Source organism: Vicia villosa, unplaced genomic scaffold, assembly GCF_029867415.1.
Source record: "Vicia villosa cultivar HV-30 ecotype Madison, WI unplaced genomic scaffold, Vvil1.0 ctg.002954F_1_1, whole genome shotgun sequence".
Lineage (NCBI taxonomy): Eukaryota > Viridiplantae > Streptophyta > Magnoliopsida > Fabales > Fabaceae > Vicia > Vicia villosa.
Genome location: NW_026706075.1, coordinates 8,520 through 16,746, shown reverse-complemented (window position 1 = coordinate 16,746; position 8,227 = coordinate 8,520).

Genomic DNA, 8,227 nt, shown 5'->3' with positions numbered 1-8,227 from the left:
AACAATTTTTGTTTAAGTGTTTGAAGGTTTTGGATGGTTCTTATCTTTTTCTTGGTAATGGTGATGAAAGCGGTAAAAGCGGAAAGATAAAGAACACAATGATATATACTGGTTCCCCTCACAATCCGAGAGTACTCCAGTCCCCTTTCAAACACGAAAGAGATTTCACTATAGTTAGAATGATTGTACAAGCCTATGCTTACTATCTAACCTATAGGGTGATCAAAGGTTCTTAACACCTTTAAGATCAAGCAACACTAATGTGAATGAAGAGCAATCCTCTTCAAACACACCACTTACTTCCAACAATCCTGGATAGTAAGGAAAAATATTCTTTTGAATTTATACAAGAGTTTTATATGAAGTATGAAGAGCAATATCAATCTTGGATTGATCTTCTTCTTCAAGTAAACAATTCTCAAAATGAATATAAGTGTTCACAATATATGCATGAAACTTAGAATGATTTCTCAATGAAAATGTGTATAGAAAGTTTCACTTGAAAATGATTTGAATGAACACTTGAAGATATTGAAAGATGAAGAATTTTATGCATATGAATTCTTAATGAAGGTGTTTAATGAATATGAAATATGTAGTATATATAATATGTTAAACACCCTTTTGAAAGGTTATTTTTCCATGAAGCAATGCAATGATCAAGTGGAAAGAAAACAAATTCGTTTGAGTGAAAACATGCAATGGAAAAACACACTGGTTCTAGGGATGGCAATTTGGCTCATCCCCAGTGGGTACCCACAAAAATATCCACAATGGATAGGGTAAAAACCCGCATAAATGGGTACGGGCACGGGCTCGGGTAATTACCCACTTAAATAAGCGGGTATGGGTGCGGGTATGGACAACTTAGTACTCAGCCCGCCCCATACCCGCACAACATATATATTTATATATTTTGAATTATATTATTATATTCAAATAAATGTCTATCAATTTTCAAAAATACATCGATGTTAAACCATTACATATGTAACATAAGTGTTCGTTTATTTCATAATTTAACAATAAGTTTTTTGAAAACATTTAAATGTTACTAAAAACTTAAAATGATATGATATTTTATAGTTGATATATTTATTTTTTATTAGAAATGCGGGTAACGTGTACGGGTATGGGTACTTACATACCCAGAGGGCACGGGTAGGGGTGCTAAAGTTGCTACCCAAGCGGGTATGGGCTTGGGTACGGGGATTTATTCTAACCGTGGGTATGGGGATGAGTACTATAGTACCCTACCCATACCCTGCCCATTGCCATCCCTAACTAGTTCAGTAGGAACCGGTTCCTGCCTGGGACAACCCGGTTCCTGCTGAACGTTACAGCAGAAATATTTGAAATTTGAACTTGGGAACCGGTTCCCACCTTGGGACAACCCGGTTCCTAGTACTAAAACACAAAATTGAGAAAATGCAGAATGCTGGAACCTGGATCCTAAAACCTTTATTTGAGATTTTACTTTTGAAAAAGGTTTTAAATGAAATTTTAATGTATGAAACTTGTAGTATGTTCATGATATGCATGAAAATATATTTGTGAACAATTATATATCAAAGTGAGTATTGTTTATACCTTTGACGCTTTAGCTCGATTTAAATCTTCACACTTTCTTCAAGACTTTGAAATGATGTATATTTGCTTTAAGATTTGAAATACTTTTTGCACATCCTTTATGAAAGCTTGATGTCCACATTGTCTTCATCAAAACCAAATATGCTTGAGAAGCTTGCAATTACATTCTCCCCCTTTTTGATGATGACAACCAAGTCTTGAAATGTTTTTGAAAAAGTTGTTTTGTGCTTTGAAAATATGTTGAACAATGCAAGGCTCTCCCTATGTTAGTGACTCCCCCTAAATCCATGATTTCTTCTTTGATTTTATGGTAGTGAGTTCATTTGATGTTATGGCCTGCATTTTTCTTTGAAACAAAACAACAACAAAACACATGCATATTCTTCTCCCCCTTTGTTATTATCAAAAAGGATGGGGAAAAAGAAAGAATAGATATAAAGCTTAAACATAACACACATGAAGTAACATAAACATAACACACATAAACGATAAGTAGTTTTAACGATACAACACATAACACAAATACTTAGTCTTAAACATCACAAAACATAAATAAAACAATGTCTAGAAAGCATAAATATAAAAACGAACAATAAAACATAACATAGAAATAAAAACATATAATTAATCACTTTCATTCATTTGCTCTTCATCATCTCCATCATCTTGGTCATCTTCCTCTTCACTTCCTTCTTCTTCTTCATAGTGAGCCAAGATGCGCCTTTGAGTGCGTTGAATCTCACGGATTTGTCACCTCATAAGATTATGTTCATAGTTGTTTTCCCGTTTGTTGTTATCAATGGAGGTTTGAATGGAGCAAAGTTTGTTGAACATCATCTCCATGGTATAGCCACCTTCGGGAGGTTGAGAAACATGTGGGACGGTTGGCTCAAAATCAATTTTGTAGAATAATCTTCCTTCACTATCCGTAACAATTCCAGTATTCTTAAGAGCGGTTGTTGTGGAGATAACACACTCTTGTTCATCCATAGTCTTCTTAGGTTCTCTTTGGAGAAGGACACCGACATTCCGAACAATGTGATAAATTGCCCTTGCATATGGTAAGCCTCCTTTAAGAGAAGCCATAAGTTGCATGTGGCGCATAATGGAAAGAGCCCAATTAACTTCAATGCCACGTTTTAAAGCAACCAAGACCATCAATTCAAACTCATTTATCCTGGAATGGTGAGAATTTTTCGGAAACAAAACATAAGCAATGATAAGATGTAGCATCCTATCACTTACCGATAGACTTGAGCCAAACATGTTGAACTTAGTAGCAAGTTGTTGACGAACCGTATCACTTTGAGTAGGTCGGCACATTTCAACAAAAATATCAACCTTGCTATATGGTTGCCAATCTTCCGGAATGTTCCCTTGAGTGAGTACTAAACCCTCATATGGAACTCCTAACAATTTGCCAAATTCCTCAACATCTAAACAAATCTCTTTTCTTGAAACTTCAGACAACAAAGTGAAATCACCAAAATCATCGGTCACTATCTTAAGGTTATGGTAAAACTCCCTAACCAAATCCGGGTAATATTCCCCATGGTCACTCACAAAGTTTGCAACACCGGCATTAGCTAACCTAGCAATTAAATTGAAGCTATGAGTTGGGAAATCATGGAGTTTACCGTACTTAGCCGGAAGGAGATTACGATTCCGAATGTTGAAAGTGATTCTCCGACTTTTGACCGTTTGAGGAGCTTCTTGATGTTCTTCACTAGTTTCTCCAACTTTGTTCTTCCCTTTAGCATTTCTTGTAGCTCTAGGTGCCATGGTTGAGAAGGATTGAGAGTTAGGGTTTGGTTTGGGATTTTTGGATTTGGAGAGTGGAAGATGATTTGAGTGAGATATGTGAAAGAGTGGAGGATTATATAGAGGTTTGAGGTAGTGGGTAATTAAATTTTGTGAGTTAAAGTGAGATAGTGGAGTTTTAATGAGGTTTGACAATGGAGGTTGAAGGGTGTTTGGAGAAGATGAAGATGAATGTGTGGATTGAATGAGAGTAAATGAGTGAATGTGAATGAGTGAATGTGTATAAAAAGCATTTAAGAGATATAAAATAAAACTTAAAATAATAAACAAAAGAAAAGTTTACGTTACAGCCTAAAGAGGACAAACAAAATCTGGAAAAAGTACGTGGGAACCGGTTCCTCCCTACATGGGAACCGGTTCCTGAAGCACAACAAAACATTGCCTCTGGTTTTTACTATGGGGAACCGGTTCCTCCCTACGTGGGAACCGGTTCCTGGACAAAAAAAGTCCAAAAACGTTATTTTTATGAAATAGAAAGAATATATATCATATATAAACACCAAGACATAATATATAAACATTCATAAAGCACTTTTTGACACATAATTTGTTAGAAATGTGTACCTTTGATTTATGATAATGAAGAACACATTTAAATATCACCTTCATCTAAAATTCCAAGCTCTCGTCGAATTTTGTAAAACGATTCTTTTGGAAGCGGCTTGGTGAAGATATCTGCAAGTTGGTTATGAGTATCCACAAATGTTACTTCGACATCTCCTTGAAGGACATGGTCTCGGAGAAAATGATGTAGAATGCCTATGTGTTTGGTTCTTGAATGCATGACCGGATTTTTTGTGCGACAACACAAGTGCAATTAATATCACAAAAAATCCGGTCATGCATTCAAGAACCAAACACATAGGCATTCTACATCATTTTCTTCGAGACCATGTCCTTCAAGGAGATGTCGAAGTAACATTTGTGGATACTCATAACCAACTTGCAGATATCTTCACCAAGCCGCTTCCAAAAGAATCGTTTTACAAAATTCGACGAGAGCTTGGAATTTTAGATGAAGGTGATATTTAAATGTGTTCTTCATTATCATAAATCAAAGGTACACATTTCTAACAAATTATGTGTCAAAAAGTGCTTTATGAATGTTTATATATTATGTCTTGGTGTTTATATATGATATATATTCTTTCTATTTCATAAAAATAAAGTTTTTGGACTTTTTCTATCCAGGAACCGGTTCCCACGTAGGGAGGAACCGGTTCCCCATAGTAAAAACCAGGGGCAATGTTTTGTTGTGCTTCAGGAACCGGTTCCCATGTAGGGAGGAACCGGTTCCCACGTACTTTTTCCAGATTTTGTTTGTCCTCTTTAGGCTGTAACGTAAACTTTTCTTTTGTTTATTATTTTAAGTTTTATTTTATATCTCTTAAATGCTTTTTATACACATTCACTCATTCACATTCACTCATTTACTCTCATTCAATCCACACATTCATCTTCATCTTCTCCAAACACTCTTCAACCTCCATTGTCAAACCTCATTAAAACTCCACTATCTCACTTTAACTTACAAAATTTAATTACCCACTACCTCAAACCTCTATATAATCCTCCACTCTTTCACATATCTCACTCAAATCATCTTCCACTCTCCAAATCCAAAAATCCCAAACCAAACCCTAACTCTCAATCCTTCTCAACCATGGCACCTAGAGCTACAAGAAATGCTAAAGGGAAGAACAAAGTTGGAGAAACTAGTGAAGAACATCAAGAAGCTCCTCAAACGGTCAAAAGTCGGAGAATCACTTTCAACATTCGGAATCGTAATCTCCTTCCGGCTAAGTACGGTAAACTCCATGATTTCCCAACTCATAGCTTCAATTTAATTGTTAGGTTAGCTAATGCCGGTGTTGCAAACTTTGTGAGTGACCATGGGGAATATTACCCGGATTTGGTTAGGGAGTTTTACCATAACCTTAAGATAGTGACCGATGATTTTGGTGATTTCACTTTGTTGTCTGAAGTTTCAAGAAAAGAGATTTGTTTAGATGTTGAGGAATTTGACAAATTGTTAGGAGTTCCATATGAGGGTTTAGTACTCACTCAAGGGAACATTCCGGAAGATTGGCAACCATATAGCAAGGTTGATATTTTTGTTGAAATGTGCCGACCTACTCAAAGTGATACGGTTCGTCAACAACTTGCTACTAAGTTCAACATGTTTGGCTCAAGTCTATCGGTAAGTGATAGGATGCTACATCTTATCATTGCTTATGTTTTGTTTCCGAAAAATTCTTACCATTCCAGGATAAATGAGTTTGAATTGATGGTCTTGGTTGCTTTAAGACGTGGCATTGAAGTTAATTGGGCTCTTTCCATTATGCGCCACATGCAACTTATGGCTTCTCTTAAAGGAGGCTTACCATATGCAAGGGCAATTTCTCACATTGTTCGGAATGCCGGTGTCCTTCTCCAAAGAGAACCTAAGAAGACTATGGATGAACAAGAGTGTGCTATCTCCACAACAACCGCTCTTAAGAATACCAGAATTGTTACGGATAGTGAAGGAAGATTATTCTACAAAATTGATTTTGAGCCAACCGTCCCACATGTTCCTCAACCTCCCGAAGGTGGATATACCATGGAGATGATGTTCAACAAACTTTGCTCCATTCAAACCTCCATTGATAACAACAAACGGGAAAACAACTATGAACATAATCTTATGAGGAGACAAATCCGTGAGATTCAACGTACTCAAAGGCGCATCTTGGCTCACTATGAAGAAGAAGAAGGAAGTGAAGAGGAAGATGACCAAGATGATGGAGATGATGAAGAGCAAATGAATGAAAGTGATTAATTATATGTTTTTATTTCTATGTTATGTTTTATTGTTCGTTTTTATATTTATGCTTTCTAGACATTGTTCTATTTATGTTTTGTGATGTTTAAGACTAAGTATTTGTGTTATGTGTTGTATTGTTAAAACTACTTATCGTTTATGTGTGTTATGTTTATGTTACTTCATGTGTGTTATGTTTAAGCTTTATATCTATTCTTTCTTTTTCCCCATCCTTTTTGATAATAACAAAGGGGGAGAAGAATATGCATGTGTTCTGTTGTTGTTTTGTTTCAAAGAAAAATGCAGGCCATAACATCAAATGAACTCACTACCATAAAATCAAAGAAGAAATCATGGATTTAGGGGGAGTCACTAACATAGGGGGAGCCTTGCATTGTTCAACATATTTTCAAAGCACAAAACAACTTTTTCAAAAACATTTCAAGACTTGGTTGTCATCATCAAAAAGGGGGAGAATGTAATTGCAAGCTTCTCAAGCATATTTGGTTTTGATGAAGACAATGTGGACATCAAGCTTTCATAAAGGATGTGCAAAAAGTATTTCAAATCTTAAAGCAAATATCCATCATTTCAAAGTCTTGAAGAAAGTGTGAAGATTTAAATCGAGCTAAAGCGTCAAAGGTATAAACAATACTCACTTTGATATATAATTGTTCACAAATATATTTTCATGCATATCATAAACATACTACAAGTTTCATACATTAAAATTTCATTTAAAACCTTTTTCAAAAGTAAAATCTCAAATAAAGGTTTTAGGAACCGGGTTGTCCCTATGTGGGAACCGGGTTCCAGCATTCTGCATTTTCTCAATTCTGTGTTTTAGTGCTAGGAACCGGATTGTCCCTAGGTGGGAACCGGTTCCCAAGTTCAAATTTCAAATATTTCTGCTATTTCAAATTTCAATTGAAAGAGTCTACGACAAAGGTAATCTACTTTCTATTCTAGAGACACTGCCCGCGCATGCCCCGGATGGAACCTGTGTCCAAGGAAACAAAATATTCCATCGCCTTTTTTGGGCGTTCAAACCTTGCATACGAGGGTTTGCATATTGTAAACCCATACTTCAAATCGATGGAACATGGTTATACGGCAAACACAAGGAAACCATGCTGATGGTGGTTGCACAGGACGAAAACAGCAATATATTTTCAGTGGCATTCGCAATAGTTAAAGGTGAAACTGCCGCGGCTTGGAGTTTCTTTCTAAGAAATCTCCAAGAACATGTTGTTCCTCATCCTGACCTCTGTTTAATCTCTGATAGACACGCTTCCATTGAGAGTGCTTATAACAATCCAACAAACGGATGGCATGACCCACCATCAACCCATGTGTATCATATTCACCATATTGCCCAGAACTTCATGCGGGAGATTAAGGATAGACAGCTCAGGAAGGCCCTGGTCAATGCTGGTTATACACTAACCCAACCTACATTCCAGCATTATCGGAGTGAGATTGTACTGACAAATCCAGATGCGGGAACTTGGATAAATAACCTTTCCATGGAGAAATGGACAAGGGCTTATGACAACAGCGTGCGATGGGGCCACATGACGACAAATCTGGTAAAATCCATGAATGGAGTTTTCAAAGGCATTCGTAACCTTTCTATCACTGCAATAGTGGAGGCAACCTACTTTAGGATGGCTTCGCTATTCTCAACGAGAGGCAAGAAGTGGAGTGGTGTTAGAGAATCAGGTCAATTGTTTAGTGATTGTTGCATGAAATTTATGCAAGAGCAATCGGCAAAAGCAAACACTCATCAAGTAACTGTTTTCGATCGATTCAATCGCATCTTCAGTGTTCGCGAGACAATTGACCACAATAAGGGTTTGCCAAGACAACAATATCGGGTTCAGCTAGACGACCATTGGTGCGACTGTGGAAAGTTTCAAGCTTTCTGTATGCCTTGCTCACATGTCATAGCGGCATGTGCATTTGCGCACCGCGACGCAATATCACTAATGTCTCCAATTTACAAGGCTCAGA